Source organism: Nicotiana tomentosiformis, chromosome 5 (genome assembly GCF_000390325.3).
Source record: "Nicotiana tomentosiformis chromosome 5, ASM39032v3, whole genome shotgun sequence".
NCBI lineage: Eukaryota > Viridiplantae > Streptophyta > Magnoliopsida > Solanales > Solanaceae > Nicotiana > Nicotiana tomentosiformis.
The window spans coordinates 74,640,998-74,658,610 of NC_090816.1; the positions used below are offsets into that span (position 1 = coordinate 74,640,998).

General features: G+C 42.7%; 1 pseudogene; it reads right to left on the reverse strand.

Moving 5' to 3' along the window:
* Window positions 1-15,889: 15,889 nt before the first annotated feature.
* LOC104090800 (PLAT domain-containing protein 3-like) lies at window positions 15,890-16,496 on the reverse strand (annotated as a pseudogene).
* Between the last annotated feature and the right edge of the window lie 1,117 nt (window positions 16,497-17,613).

Sequence of the window (17,613 nt, forward strand, 5' to 3'; positions counted from 1 at the left end):
CTGTAAAGCAAAGATTACCCGACCGTTCATAAGTGCAAACCGTTAGAGGATTGTTAGATAGTCCTTTGCTTGATAACATAAATTCCTAAGGGGAAGTGAAGTTTGTTACCGAGTGGAGGATTGCCTAGAAATTCATTAGTGGGATCCTCGAAGGTGCAAGATTCCCAGTGTTCCAATTTGCATTCTTCGCATTTGAACACTGGGGGGGATGGATGATATGAGAATGCAACAACAATGACTGTCATGTCGATCGGAGCACAAAAACTGAGAATATAATTATGTCATCTGAACCGGGGACTGCGGGGCCAGCCCGTAGAAACAAGATGTACAAATTAGCCACAAGAAATGACAATTTCTCTTTAACATAACGAAAGGAATAAAGTAAAGTGCTTTTATTTTCCATCTTGTTTCTTATCTGATCGATGAATTAATTTTATCATTTGAAAGATAAACAAGTACTTCAAATGCTTATGCCATAATGAATAGGAGACGTCCTCTTCAAGAGCACCGTAAACATAAAAGGGCCCTCTCTTATGAAAACCCTAATGTAAAAGGGTTAATTTTGGAAGAAATTATGCCCGAAATCAAAATGCTTTCGGGAAAAATACACCCAAGGCTTCCCATAATAAGACACAAAGAGTAAAACTTGTGCAAAACTCTTAAGCAAAAAAGAAGAGAATGCAAATATTAAAACATGCATAAATGTTCAAACGAAAGAAAGACTCAAAGAATACTTGAGCAAAAAGATGTTTCTATTTACAATAACATGCCAAAATGGCACAAATACAAGAATTGGAAAAAGAAAAGAAAAGCTAAACTGCTGCATCTCCGGAACCCGGAGGAAGAGAAGTGTCCGCGCCCCCAGGGGAAGTGAATAGATCCGTCGATGGCTCAAAATTTTGGCCCTCTCTAGTTTGGCCTTCAACATCTTCGCCTTCCGCTTCCTCTTCAATTCCCGATGTTTTGGAATCAGAACCGGAAGCAGTAGGCTCTGTCGGGAGACCATTTTTAGCGGCTAACGCGAGCTCATGGGCCTTAGCAATGTAAGCATCAAAGTCAATGATACCAACTTTGGCCTCTTCCAAGGTTTTTCTCCTCATGCTGTACATAGCGTAAGTTTTCTCGACAACGAGGGAAGCCGCTCGACGCTTAAGTTCTTCTTTGAGTTGGGTTACCTCGGCAGAAAGGCTTTCCTGTGAGGATCTAACGGATCTAAGGCTAACATCAAGGTCACGGACAGTTGAACTAGAGAGTCTGTATATTTTCCCAATCTTTCTCTGATGCCAAAGGCTTCAGATAGTTAGCAAGTTCCATCGGTCGGGATAGCAAATTGCATTCGGTGGAGACCGAGAAAGTAACGCTCCTCCTCCTTTGCGCATCTTCTGAGGGAGGAGCATAGTTTTGCCCCTAATTCCCATGAACTGGGGACTGGGGGAGAGGGACACCCTCTTCTCGGGCAGATGCGGCTGGTGGAGATGATGTAGCGGTTGCTGGTGGAAGAGTTGATGAAGGTGGAAATTTTGTAGCAGTTGCTGGTGTTGGTGAAGATGGAGATGAAGCTGATGGATTTGAAGAGTGAGAAGCAGTTGCAACAAACACAGTGTTGGTTGTTGGTTGCTCGTTAGCCGAGGACGGATGGGACCGGGTACTCATGTCATGACCCGAAGTTTCCCACCGACGGGACCATGATGACGCCTAACATTTCACTTGACAGGCAAGCCAACGTTAGAGAATCATTAAACCAATTCCTTATTTCCATTCAGTAAATAACAATAATTAACTAAGATGAAATATAATAAGTGCGGAATATCATAAAACTGTATTAATTACTACCACCCGGATCTGGAGTCACAATTCACGAGCATTCTAGAATTTACTACAAGTAATATTCTGAAAGAAATACAACTGTCTGAATGAAAGAAAACAGTAGGACATAAAAGATAGACGGGGACTTCAAGGTCTGTGAACGCCGACAGATCTGCCTTGAGTCTCCGGACAGCGAACCAATAGATAAATCTCGATCAACCCGAGCCGGTATCAAAATCTGCAATGAAAGTGCAGAGTGTAGTATCAGTACAACCGACCCCATGTACTGGTAAGTGTCAAGCCTAACCTCAACGAAGTAGTGACGAGGCTAAGGCAAGGAGCCTATAAATCAACCTGTACAATTTAACAGTGTATATGCAAATAACAGAAATGAAGAACTAAACAGGAAATGTCAAGAGGGGAACATACTGAGGGGAATACAAGATAAAGAACTACAACAGAGTGATCACTGGAGCAGTCAATATACCATGAATCAATAGGAATAGTGAATACAGTAAGGAAAAATGCACGGCATCACCCTTCGTACTTTTATTCTCAATCTCAACATAAAATTAATAGAAACGGCACGGCATCACCCTTCGTGCATTAACTCTCATATCATGGAATGACATCACCCTTCGTGCATTAACACTCACAATATGGCATGACATCACCCTACGTGCATTAACACTCACAATATGGCACGACATCACCCTTCATGCATTATCACTCACAATATGGCACGACATCACCATTCGTGCATTAACACTTACAATATGGCACGGCATCACCCTCCGTGCATTATCACTCACAATATTGCACGGCATCACCCTTCGTGCATTAACACTCTCCCTTACCATAATGAAATGCATAAATAACAACAGGGAGATAGAATAACAAGTACAAACCTTACTTCAATATTTGGTTCCATAATATCAATCTTAACTTTGGAATAAAAACTCAATTATCACCAGAAAATCCGTAAACATGATAAAAACGATAAATTGAACAACACTAGTATAACACATAGCAATTTGGCATAGGAATGAGACAATATAAGAAAAATAGAGAAACATGGAAAAATAGGTAAATTGGCGGCTCATAAGTACTCGTCACCTCACATATACGCCGCTCACATGAATTTCACTTAGCAAGTAATCTATGGTTTCTAATTCCCCCAAGTCAGGGTTAGACACAACACTTACCTCGCTCCGAAAGCCACTTAATTCTCAATCACAGCTTTTCCTTTGGAATTCACCTCCAAACCACTCGTATCTATTCAAAAATGACTCAATAATATCAAATATTGCTAAAGGAATCAATTATATTGCATAAATTAAATTTCCCAAATTTTCCTCCAAAAAGTCGAAAAACCGACCCCGAGCCCGCTTGGTTAAAACCCGAGGTTCGGACAAAAATCCATTTACGCATTCATCCCCGAGCCCGAATATATAATTGGTTTTGTAATCCGACCTCAAATTGAGGTCTAAACTCCCAAATTCCCGAAATCTCTAGTTTCTACCCTAAGCCCTAATTCTACCATGAAAACTCTAGATTTTAGGTTGAAAATTCAAGAAATGTAATGGGTAATTGAAAGAAAATGGTTTAGAATCAGTTACCAACACTTTGGAGAAGAAATGACTCTTGAAAAATCGCCTCTCACCGTTTGGTTTTTGAGAAAAATAAATATTTGGCTAAAATCCCGTTTTTGGGTTCTGTTAAGTGCTGGTCGATTGTGTTCATCGCGTTCGCGAGAGCACTGTCGTGTTCGCGAAGTGTATGGGCTCCCAAACCTTCACGTTCACGAGACAGTGCTCGCATTCGTATAGACTACCCTTCCCTGGTCTTCGCGTTCACGAGTCATTGTTCGCGTTCGCGATGAAGAAAAAGCTGTCTGCCCCTCCCCAATGCCTAACACTATGCGTTAGCGATGGGTTTGTCGCGTTCGAGAAGAAAAAATCCTCAGCTACCCAGTTTACTCTTCGTGTTCGCGAGAGTACCTTCGCGAACGCGAAGAAGGACATGCCAGAACACAGACTCTGCACAAAAATAAGATTTCCAAAGTTGAAAACATCCCGTGGCCTATCCGAAACTCACCCGCGCCCTCGAGGCTCCAAACCAAACATGCCCACAAGTCTAAAAATATCATACGGACCTAATTGCGCAATCAAATTGCCAAAATAACACCTAGAACTACGAATTTAGCACCAAATCAAATGCAAATCTCAAAAACACTTTAAAATTTCTATTTTCTCAACTGGACGTCCGAATCACGTCAAATCAACTTCGTTTCTCACCAAATTTCACAGACAGGTCTTAAATATCATAACGAACCTGTACCGGGCTTCGGAACCAAAATACGGACCCGATACTAATTATGCGACCTGTACCAGGTCCCATAATTCTTTACGGACCCACCGGGACCGTCAAAGCACGGATCCGGGCCCGTTTATCAAAAATATTGACCGAAGTCAACTAAAATCAACTTTTAAGGCAAAAATTCTTATTTTCATTAGTTTTCAACATAAAATCTTTCCAGAAACCTGCCTGGACTGCGCATGCAAATCGAGGAGGGTAAACATGAGATTTTTAAGGCTTAAGAACGCAGATTCGAGTTCTAAAATATAAGATGACCTTTTGGGTCATCACAATCTTCACCTCTAAAACAACCATTCATCCTCGAACGAACATAGAATAGTACCTGGGCTGGTGGAAAGGTGGGGATATCTACTCTGCATATCGGACTCGGACTCCCAAGTAGCTGCCTCAATAGGCTGACCTCTCCAATGCACTCGAACTGAAGGGTAACTCTTTGATCTCAACTGGCGAACCTGCCGGGCTAGAATTGCCACCGGTTCCTCCTCGTAAGTCAAATCCTTGTCCAACTGGACAGAGCTGAAATCTAACATATGGGACGGATCGCCATGATACTTTCGAAGCATGGACACATGGAATACCGGATGAACAGCTGCTAAACTAGGTGGTAACGCAAGCTTGTAAGCCACCTCTGCAACTCTCTCTAGAATCTCAAAAGGTCTGATATACCTAGGGCTCAACTTGCCCTTCTTTCCGAACCTCATTACACCCTTCATGGGTGATACCCGAAGTAACACTCTTTCTTCGACCATGAATGCAACATCACGAACTCTACGGTCGGCATAACTCTTCTACCTGGACTGAATTGTGCGAAGTCAATCCTGAATAATCTTGACCTTATCCAAGGCATCCTGTACTAAGTCTGTGCCCAACAACCGAGCCTCTCCCCGCTCGAACCACCCAACTGGCGACCGACACCGCCTACCATATAATGCGTCATAGGGAGCTATCTGAATTCTCGACTGGTGGCTGTTGTTGCAGGCAAACTCTGCAAGGGGCAATAATTGATCCCACGATCCTCCGAAGTCTATAACACAAGCACGGAGCATATCCTCCAAGATCTGAATAGTACGCTTGGACTGCCCGTCCGTCTGAGGATGAAATGTTGTGCTCAACTCAACCCGCGTACCCAACTCACGCTGAACTGCCCTCCAAAAGTGCGAGGTAAACTGCGCACCTCGATCAGAAATGATAGACACGGGCACACCGTGAAGACGGACGATCTCTCGAATGTAAATCTCTGCCAACCGCTCTGGGGAATAGGTAACTGCCACAGGAATAAAATGCGCTGACTTAGTCAGCCTGTCCACAATGACCCAAACTTCATCGAACTTCCTCTGAGTCCGTGGGAGTCCAACAACAAAATCCATATTGATACGCTCCCACTTCCACTCAGGACGTTCTAACCTCTGAAGTAAACCACCAGGTCCCTGATGCTCACACTTTACCTACTGGCAATTTAGACACTGAGCTACATAGGCAACTATGTCCTTCTTCATTCGCCTCCACCAATAATGCTGCCTCAAGTCCTGATACATCTTGGCGGCGCCCGGATGAATAGAATACCGGGAACTGTGGGACTCTTCAAGGATCAACTCACGAAGTCCATCCACATTAGGCACACAAATACGACCCTGCATCCTCAAAACTCTGTCATCTCCAATAGTAACCTGCTTGGCATCACCGTGCCGCACAGTGTCTCTAAGGACAAGTAAATGAGGATCGTCATCCTGCCGATCTCTGATGTCCTCAAACAAAGAAGACCGAGCAACTGTACAAGCTAGAACACGGCTGGGCTCAGAAACATCTAACCTCACGAATTGGTTGGCCAAGGCCTAAACATCCAATGCAAGCGGTATCTCACCAATTGGAATATATGCAAGGCTACCCATACTGACCGACTTTCTACTCAAAGCATCGGTCACCACATTGGCCTTTCCGGGATGATACAATATGGTGATATCATAGTCTTTCAATAGCTCCAGCCACCTCCTCTGCCTCAAATTGAGTTCCTTCTGCTTGAACAAATACTGCAAGCTCCGATGATCAGTGAATACCTCACATGGCACGCCGTAAAGATAGTGCCTCCAAATCTTCAGTGCGTGAACAATGGCTGCCAGCTCTAGATCATGAACATGGTAATTCTTCTCATGAACCTTCAGCTGCCGTGAAGCATATGCAATAACCTTGCCACCCTACATCAATACCGCACCCAGACCAATACGAGATGCGTCACAATATATTGTATAAGATCCTGAACCTGTGGGTAACACCAATACCGGTGCCGTGGTCAAAGCAGTCTTGAGCTTTTGAAAGCTCACTTCAGACTCATCTGACCACCTGAACGGGGCACCCTTCTGGGTCAATCTGGTCAATGGGGCAGCTATGGATGAAAACCCCTCCACAAATTGACGGTAATAACCCGCCAAACCCAGGAAACTACGGATCTCTATAACTGATATGGGTCTAGGCCAATTTTGGACTGCCTCAATCTTCTTAAGATCCACCTGAATACCCTATGCTGATACAACGCGACCCAAGAAAGAAACTGAACTTAACCAAAACTGGCATTTTGAGAACTTAGCATATAACTGGCTGTCTTTCAGAGTTTGGAGAACGATCCGAAGGTGCTTCTCATGCTCCTCTCGACTGTGGGAGTAGATCAAGATATCATCAATAAACACAACCACAAAGAAATCCAAGTAGGGTTTGAACACCCAGTTCATCAAATCCATGAATGCTGCTGGGGCATTTGTCAACCCAAATGACATCACTAGAAACTCATAATACCCATACCGAGTTCGAAAAACTGTCTTAGGAACATCAGATGCCCTAATCCTCAACTGATGGTAGCCAGATCTCAAATCAATCTTCAAAAATACCTTGGCACCCTGAAGCTGATTAAATAAATCATCAATCCTCGGCAATGGATATTTGTTCTTGGTGGTGACTTTGTTCAACTGCCGATAATCTATACACATCCTCATCAATCCATCTTTCTTCTCCACAAATAACACAGGTGAACCCCAGGGCGATAATCTTGCAACTGCTCCTTCAGTTCTTTCAACTCCGGAGGGGCTATGTGATATGGCGAATTGGAAATAGGCTGAGTTCCCGGAGCCAAATCAATGCAGAAATCAATATCCCTGTCGGGTGGCATCCCCGGCAGGTCTGCAAGAAACACCTCTAGAAACTCACGAACAACCGACACCGAATCTATGGAAGGGACCTCCGTATTAGAATCGCGAACATAAGCCAAATAAGCTAGACACCCCTTCTCGACCGTATGCCGAGCCTACACATAAGAGATAAACCCTACTGGAAGAATGACCAAGATTCCCTCTCCACTCTAATCGAGGCAACCCCTGCAAGGCTAAGGTCACCATCTTGGCGTGACAATCCAATATAGCATGATAAGGTGACAGCCAATCCATACCCAGTATGACATCAAAATCAACCATTTCAAGAAGTAAAAGATCTACACGAGTCTCAAGACTCCCAATGGTGACCACACACGAACAATAAACACGATCTACAACAATAACATCTCCCACTGGTGTGGACACATACATAGGAGCACTCAAAGAATCACGGGGCACAACCAAATAGGAAGCAAAATAGGATGACACATAAGAGTAAGTAGATCCCGGATCAAATAGAACTGAAGTATCTCTACTGCAAACTGAAATAGTACCTGTGATAATAGCGTCAGATGACTCAGCCTCAGGCCTGGCTAGGAAAGCATAACACTGGGGTTGGGCCCCACCACCCCTGAACTACATCCCTAGGATGGCCTCTAACTGGATGGTCTCCACCTCTAATGACCTGACCTCCACCTCTAACAATCTGGCCTCTACCTCTGGCTTCCTGACCCCTGCCTCTGGCTGGCTGAGCAGGTGGTGCAGCAACTGGTGCCGGAACCATGGCACGAGAACTCTGCTGTTGTGAGCTGCCCGTTGCCCGAGGGTAAAATCTAGCAATGTGCCTCGGATCACCACACGTATAACATAACCTCGGCTGCTATGACTGCTGACCCTGAAACTGCCCATGTCGACCTGAATAACCACCCTAATAACTCTGGAGTGGAGGTGCACTAATAGGAGCTGGTGGTGCACTGTAGGCTAGCTGGTCAGAATAATGCATTTGAGGGCCACGACCACCTGAGGCACCGTGGGATGCTTGGAGCGCTGAATGAAACGACCTGGGAGGATGGCCTCTACCAAAGGTACTCCTACCTCTAGATGAGGCACCGCTGAACTCACCGGAATGACGAGGCCTCTTGTCAGACCCCTGACCTTCCTGAGTAAGAACCATTTTGACTCGTCTGGCGACATTAGCAGCCGCCTAAAAAGAAATCTCACTCCCAGTCTCCTTAGCCATCTGCAATCTGATAGGCTGAGCAAGTCCATCAATAAACCTCCTCACCCTCTCTCTCTCGGTGGGTAGCAGAAGAATGGCATGATGGGACAAATCCACAAAACGGGTCTCATACTGAGTAACAGTCATACTGCCCTGCTAGAGACGCTCAAACTGACGGCGACGCTCCTCTCTCAATGTGATAGACAGAAACTTCTCTATGAAGAACTGAGAGAACTGGTCCCAAGTAAGAGCAGGCGACCCAGCTGGTCTGGTCAACAAGTAATCTCTCCACCATTTCTTGGCGGAACCAGTCATCTGAAATGCAGCAAAATCGATCCTCATGACAACTGTCAAGATACCCCTAGGGATCCTCTGAAGGAGCACCACTGAAGTGAACAGGAAAGAGCTTGGTAAACCTGTCCAATCTCCATAAAGCCTCAGAAGACATAGCTGGCCCATCTCTGACCTGTGCTGCAATAACCGGCTGAACTAATCCGACTGTCTGAGCTGTTGGAGCCTGATATTGGAGAGCTATCTGCTCCAGAGCGGGAGTGGTAGGAGTCTGGGCTCCTCCTCCAGCCTGAGAGACTGCTGGTGCCATGGGAAATGTGCCAGTATGGGCCACACTCTCGATAAAGCCCACCAAACGGACCAAAGCGTCCTGAAGTACTGGGGTAGCAATGAACCCCTCCGAAACCTAAGCTGGTCCGGCAGGAACAGTCTGGGCTGGAACCTCCTCGACAAGCTCTATCTGAGGTTCCACTGCTGGGGCTGCTGCTCGGGCCCTAGGCTAAGCCCTGCCTCGGCCTCTGGCATGGCCTCGGCCTCGACCTCTGCCCCGCGTAGGAGCTGTCACTAGAGGCTCTAGATGCTGCTCAGCTGAGGAAGCGGTACACTTTCTCGCCATCTACCAGAGAATAAGAGTAGAAGAGTTCAATCAGCATTGAGAAAGCAAAATCGCACGACAGAGAAAAAAAAAAGTGAAACTTGTTCCTAAACTTCGTAGCCTTTGGAAGATAAGCACAAACGTCTCTGTACCGATCCTACAGACTCTACCAAGCTTGCTCGTGAATCGTGAGACCTAGGCAACCTAGTGCTCTGATACCAACTGTCACGACCCGAAGTTTTCCACCGACGAGACCGTGATGGCGCCTAATATTTCACTTGCCAGGCATGCCAACGTTAGAGAATCATTAAACAAATTCCTTATTTCCATTCAGTAAATAACAATAATTAACTAAGATGAAATATAATAAGTGCGGAATATCATAAAACTGTATTAATTACTACCACCCAAATCTGGAGTCGCAATTCACGAGCATTCTAGAATATACTACAAGTAATAGTCTGAAAGAAATACAACTATGTGAATGAAAGAAAACAGTAGGACATAAAAGATAGACGGGGACTTCAAGGTCTGTGAACGCCGACAGATCTACCTTGAGTCTCCGGATAGCGAACCAATAGCAAAATCTTGATCAACCCGAGCCGGTATCAAAATCTGCACAGAAAGTGCAGAGTGCAGTATTAGTACAACAGACCCCATGTACTAGTAAGTGTCGAGCCTAACCTCAACGAAGTAGTGACGAGGCTAAGGCAAGGCACCTACAATCAACCTGTACAATTTAACAGTGTATATGTAAATAACATAAATGAAGAACTAAACAGAAAATGTCGGGAGGGGAACATACTGAGGGGAATACAAGATAAAGAACTACAACAGAGTGATCACCGGAGCAGTCAATATACCATGAATCAACAGGAATAGTGAATACAGTAAGGAAAAATGTACGACATCACCCTTCGTGCTTTTACTCTCAATCTCACCATAAAATTAATAGAAACGGCACGGCATCACCCTTCGTGCATTAACTCTCATATCATGGCACGACATCACCCTTCGTGCATTATCACTCACAATATGGCACGACATCACCCTTCGTGCATTAACACTCACAATATGGCACTGCATCACCTTTCGTGCATTACCACTCACAATATGGCACGACATCACCCTTCGTGCACTAACACTCTCCCTTACCATAATGAAATGATAAATAACAACAGGGAGATAGAATAACAAGTACAAACCTTACTTCAACATTTGGTTCCATAATATCAATCTCAACTTTGAAATAAAAACTCAATTATCACCAGAAAATCCGTAAACGTGATAAGAACGATAAATTGAACAACACTAGTATAACACATAGCAATTTGGCATAGGAATGAGACAATATAAGAAAAACACAGAAACATGGAAAAATAGGTAAATTGGCGGTGCATGAGTACTCGTCACCTCACATATACGCCACTCACATGAATTTCACTTAGCAAGTAATCTAAGGTTCCTAATTCCCTCAAGTCAGGGTTAGACACAACACTTACCTCGCTCCGAAGGCCACTTAATTCTCAATCACAGCTTTTCCTTTGGAATTCACCTCCAAACCACTCGTATCTATTCAAAAATGACTCAATAATATCAAATATTGCTAAAGGAATCAATTATATTGCATAAATTAGATTTCCCAAATTTTCCTCCAAAAAGTCGAAAAATCGACCTCGGGCCCGCTTGGTCAAAACCCGAGGTTCGGACCAAAATCTATTTACCCATTCATCCCTGAGCCCAAATATATAATTGGTTTTGGAATCCGACCTCAAATTGAGGTCTAAATCCCCAAATTCCCGAAAAATTGCCTCTCACCGTTTGGTTTTTGAGAAAAATGATTTTTTGGCTAAAATCCCGTTTTTAGGTTCTGTTAAGTGCTGGGCGATAGTGTTCATCGCGTTCACGAGAGAACTGTCGCGTTCGAGAAGTGTATGGGCTTCCAAACCTTCGCGTTCGCGAGACAGTGCTCGCATTCGTGTAGGCTACCCTTCCCTGGTCTTCGCGTTCGCGAGTCATTGTTCGCGTTCGTGATGAAGAAAAGATTGTCTGCCCCTCCCTAGTGCCTAACACTACGCGTTCGCGATGGGCTTGTTGCGTTCACGAAGGGTAAATCCCCCATAGCTTCGTGTTCGCAACCAAGCCTTCGCGTTCGCGAAGAAGAAATCCTCAGCTGCCCAGTTTACTCTTCGTGTTCGAGAGAGTACCTTCGCGAACGCGAAGAATGACATGCCAGAACACAGACTCTGCAGAAAAACCAGATTGCCAAAGTCTAAAACATCCCGTGGCCTATCCGAAACTCACCCGAGCCCTCAGGGCTCCAAACCAAACATGCACACAAGTCTAAAAATATCATACGGACCTGCTCACGCGATCAAATCGCCAGAATAACACCTAGAACTACGAATTTAGCACCAACTCAAATGAAATTCTCAAGAACACTTTAAAATTTATATTTTCTCAACTGGACGTCTGAATCACATCAAATAACTCTGTTTCTCACCGAATTTCACAGACATGTCTTACATATCATAACGAACCTGTACCGGGCTACGGAACCAAAATACGGACCCGATACTAACAATGCCAAATATCAATCAATTCTTAAAAACAAATAATTTACAAACTTTTAATTTTCATAAAAAAATCATAACTTGAGCTAGGGACCTCCGAATTCAATTCCGGGCATACGCCCAGGTCCCATAATTCGATACGGACCGAACGAGACTGTCAAAGTATGGATTCGGGCCTGTTTACCAAAATACCGGGCGCGACGACTGGGACACAAAAGCGGGAGTTGACATTTTCCACCATTTCATACTCCCCCTAGAGCGCCGAGACATCGTCCTCAGCTAGTGTAACTAACTCAACGGATTGAGCGGTCTGTTGAGTTGAGGAAGGTCATAGTCTTCTATGTAGAGAAGCTCCATCCTCGCTAGCTTCTCCATCATCGTCAATTATCACAGTATCAATGGCCGGCCCAGGCAGAGGGCTCGTCAGCATGACTTCTGGAGATGATTCGGGGGCATCACTCTTGGCCCTCTTATTTTTCCCTCCGGCCGTAGAGGAACGCCTTCTTTTTGGTTGCTTGTTCTCCGGCCAGGGACTTCGTGAAGAAACACCTATACCCGAAGTAGGCCCGGAGACACTTATTCGACTAAGAGCCTCCTGAAGCAGCCTCACCGCATCAGCAGGATCAACCAAAATGTCCTCCTCGGGGGCAACTATCGAGCTCGTAGGTAGACCTGATTTCACGAAATAAGGAGAAGGAGTCAATCAATTTCTTAGCGTGAAAAGCAAAAATGAGACAAGTTTGAGTTACCATAGTTTTTGGCCTTCCACCCGTATTTAAGGGCCTGTTCTTTCCATGCACGGATCTCAGGCGTAGTAATGTCCATGATTCTTTGGACCCACCAGGCCAAGACTTCAACCCTAGGTGGAACCCACCGAGTTGCTGAAACAGGTGAAAGGTGGAGGATCAGTGCAAATATGAAGAAATTTCTAGCAAAAGGGATATTAAACAAGGAGCTTACGAGTGCAGTTCCATGATTCCGGAAAAGATGAAGCCGTTGCCAGAATGTTATCGCTCATGGAAATAGCAACGAACCACTCCATCCATCCACGGTCGTTGTTGTCATCCATGCTACATAGTAGAGCATAGTGACTGCGCATGCTGAAATTTATCATTCCCCCGCGGAAGATCTTGGGGGAATAGAGATTCATCACATTAGATAAGGTTAGCTCCTCTCCCATATCTTGGCACAAACGCCGAAGGCAAGTAACTGTCCTCCACACAAAAGGACTTACTTGTGCCAAACACACCTGGTATCGGAGGTAGAACTCCACAATAACGGAGTCAAGTTCTCCACTCAAGGAAAACACACCCAAAGTAAAGGGATACGTGTAAAAGTATGTAAAACCCTCCTTCGGTAGGGTTACCCGCTCCATCAGATCGGGAGCTAACATGGTCAGATCTTGGTAGCGATAGTCTTCCTTCACAGCAGGAATGCTAGAAGGACGGATGGAATAAGGATACCTACTGACGGCCCATGTACGAGAGCTAGCAGAAAGAAATTTCTCTTCGAAGTCTTTTATTGTAACAAGACTTCTAGGGATGATGGTGCCCACTGTTGGAGGAGCAGATTCCTCAGCTTTGTTCTTGTTCTTTGTAGAACTGGTATTCATTGAGGAAGAATCCATTATAGGAAGAAGAAAAAGATTTTTTCGCTTGAAGAGAATTGGAAAAAGGTTGAAGAACGGGATGCAGGTCAAATGAGAAAAGTTTAGAGAGTTATGAAGTATGCATGAAAAAGGTTTATGCGTTTAAGTAAAGGTTTAGGCGGCTATGGTCGTGGCCATGATTACCTCGATAACTGGCAAACATTATGCTAAATCATGGGTTGACGTGTGTTCGGGGCATTAAATGTGGAGAGACGTGCGTCTAATCAACCGTCAGAAGCTTTTCTAAAGGAATCATAGTAATTCCCGCCAAAAAGAGTGCTCCTACAAACTTCCTGGTGACACAAAGTTATGTCACCGGAAAGCAGGGGGACTATCTGTATAGGGTAAAATATGCTATGCTACGTGGCCGTAAAAAAGAGGGACACGTGGAACCTAAAATGGGAGATAACTAAAACCGAAGGCAATTGTCCCGTATGTCACCAGAAAGAATAACGCTCATAAAGATGCAATAAATACTCTTCGCCAGGTAGCATTTAATGGAGAATATTTCACAGCATTTAGGGCGCTGCCCGTTACAGAGAATTATGATCATCGTTACACAATCTTCAATGGCCCTCATAATTTACATTAAAGAAGGGAATGATCCTAGGACCTTGTTCCCTAGGTGCAATTATAAATAGTGAGTTCAGTTATCATTGTAATGGGGATGACTTCCTTGGCAAACCTACGCTATAATCAATAAAACGTTTTATACAATTTTACTTTCTTTTTCTTCATTTTCATCACTATTGTACCCGGAAAGCTCTGCTCCTGAATCATTATTCTTCGTGATTTTATCTTCATTTCAAGGCTATGTATTGTGCATTCCTTAATTATTTTATTATTTTATTATTTCAGGATCAAATTAATTCACTTGTCTAGAAATCATGTATAAATTCAATTGTATTATTTTACCAGAAAACAGTTCTATGCTCATTGATATAAGTCTTTGAAAGAATTTGGCACATAAGAGTAGTTTTGAGAGAGCTTCCATCAAGAGAGAAGAAAAAGTCTTTGTTATGCTGTAGATTTTGTTTCGACCAACCAGTTTCAAATCACGTTTTCCGATTTGTTCACTATTGGATCGAGCTAAAATTTTGACTGAGTGTTCCTAATATCTTGGTCTTTGTTTTGGACTATGAAGATTGGATTTGGTGGCATGTGGCATCCGATTTCGAGCCCTGAACAACAACTCCATTTTTTAATAAATTTTTCTCTTTCTTTAATTGATTTGTTGTTGCTATTGTTGCTCCGTGTTTGGCACTCGTTGTGAGTTAATATGGAGAACTTTTATCACGATCCAAAATTTCAACTATAGAGACGTGATGATGCCTAATGTCCACTTGCTAGGCAAGCCAAAATTAGCTACATAATATTCATTTTTAACAATTTAAAAGTAGATTAATAAGAAGGTAAAGATGTAGATCTTCAAAATATATATAATAAACTCCAAATACGCTATCTAGTCTAATCCTGGAATCAGGTGTCACAAGAGGTAATTATAGGAGTATTTATTAACAGAATGATGTCAAATTTTTAATGTTAGAGGACGGAAGAACTGGCATATAAAAAAAGGGGTAATTATACTTAATAGATACTATATCCACTTTGATTATAGGCACAGAGTTCATTGAACAGCTCCTATAGGTTTGTTAGTGACATTCAAATTGATGCCTCATTAGGGACCTCTTTAGAAGATTGCACTTGGATGGAAACAATGATGTCAAAAAATTTGATTGCTCGAGATTCTTTTTTTAACAGAATGATGTCAAAATTTGATGTCAAAAATTTTAGACGAAGTTCTATCAAATTTGCACTTGTTCTTTGCGTGATAAAATTTGATTGCTCGAGATTCTCTTTTTATCCTTATTCAGCAGATTCTACGATTTAGACTATGTTTTAGAACTTGCACATCAATGTATTACTCAAATAGAATTATAGTTTTATAGTATTGTAATATGTAAAAAGGGCAAAAAATGGAGGCTTTGGTTCTGTGATCAATTTATCAAGCTGCTCAATAATGAATTGAGTTTGAGCGGAGTGATGCTTTGAAGAAACTCAAGTTGATCATATTCAAGTGAACTCTTGCCTCCAAACTTCGCCCTACAGCTGTAGGTAAAATGTAGAAAAGGAGTTAAGAGGGTAATGTGCATAACAAATATTTAGAGGACTATGATAGAATTAAGGCCCAAGCCCCTTCCCGGACTATGGCATAAGAAATTTAGAGGACAATATTTATTCTCAAAAATGCTGACGACAGTACACATCAGGCCTTAGCCTTCTTCATAAATCATACAAGCATCACACTAATTCTTTTCACTCTAAAGAAAAAACCACAGAGAAAAATTGTGGGCCTGCCCCATTAAATTACATCAACAACTGGATAAGATTCAGAATCATAAAGGGCCTGTTGTTTCTCACCGTACTTGGACTTGGACTTGTTACAGTTGTTCCGGATGGCGGTCAGCTCATATGGCGAAACGTCAATGCTGAGCTACTGCTCCATAGTGAAAAGCTACTGGTTGCATTGTTTGTGGGCTCCAGTAACGGTAACTTCGACATAGTTACAGTATCATCCAGCTTGTGGGCCCAATCCATCAGAAGTCAGATTCATTTTGCAGATCGGGCCAGTCAAACATAGACCACGTCCACTAAAGATATCCAAGTTTCCTCTTTCGAAATAGTTGTAACCTGGGACCATAAGCCCACCCCATGCCTCTAAGTTTTTAATTCTAATCCCATAGCCATCGGCATCGTAGATAGTCAAACTATTGTTTGAGTCAGTTCCAACCTTTATGATTGATCCAGTATGAATGTAAGTTGTGTACACACAATTATCTTCCTGCATTTTTAAATCAAATCAGCACTTCAGCAAATCACAAGGAAAAAAAAATAAAAAAATCAGATGAGCAATTACAGAGACAAAAAATAAAATAAAATTACATAAGGGTATTATAGGAAAATGACCATAGGATTTAAAATCAGTGAGTTTTATTTGCTTATTTTTACTTCTTTGCATACACTATATATATATATATATATATATATAAAGTAGAGAGTTTGACCGAACTCGATGCGTCTATTCTAGATCTGCCATTACTGTAAGAAGAGAGGGGTGACTTATAGATGCCGAAATAGAAGATATGGAGATGAAGAAGAGGATGATCACTGTAACTACCTGACCAATCGTTTTGAGAGTTGTAACCCCGTTCTCCCATTTACTGCTCATTTTGTACTTTATAGCTATTATGTGACTTGTCGGGGTAGTCGGTTCAGGTCCGGAGAGATTTCGAAATGAATTGAGACAGTCTCCAAAATAAAAACTTAAGTTGAAAAAGTTGACCGGATATTAACTTATGTGTAAACGATATCAGAATAGAATTTTGATGATTTCAATAGTTTTGTATGGTGATTTTGGACTTAGGAGCGTGTCCGGAATTTTATTTGGAAGTTCGTAGTTATATTAGGCTTGAAATGACTAAAATAGGAATTTAAGTTTGAAAATTTGATTGGGGAGTTGACTTGTATGTAAACGACCTTGGAATAGAATTTTAATGATTTCAGCATCTCTGTATAGTGATTTTGGACTTAGGAGCGTGTCCGTAATTTTATTTGGAAGTTCGTAGTTAAATTAGGCTTGAAATGGCTAAAATAGGAATTTAAGTTTGGAAGTTTGATCGGGAAGTTGACTTTTTGATATCGGGGTCAGAATCCAATTCTGAAAATTTTCATAGCTCCGTTATGTCATTTATGATTTGTGTGCAAAATTTGAGGTCAATCGGAATTGATTTATTTGGTTTCGGCATCAAATATAGAAGTTGGAAATTCTTAAGTTTCATTAAGCTTGAATTGGGGCATGATTCGTGGTTTTAGCGTTGTTTGATGTGATTTGAGGTTTCGACTAAGTTCGTATGTTGTTTTAGGAGTTGTTGGTGTATTTGGTTGAGGTCCCGAGGGCCTCGGGG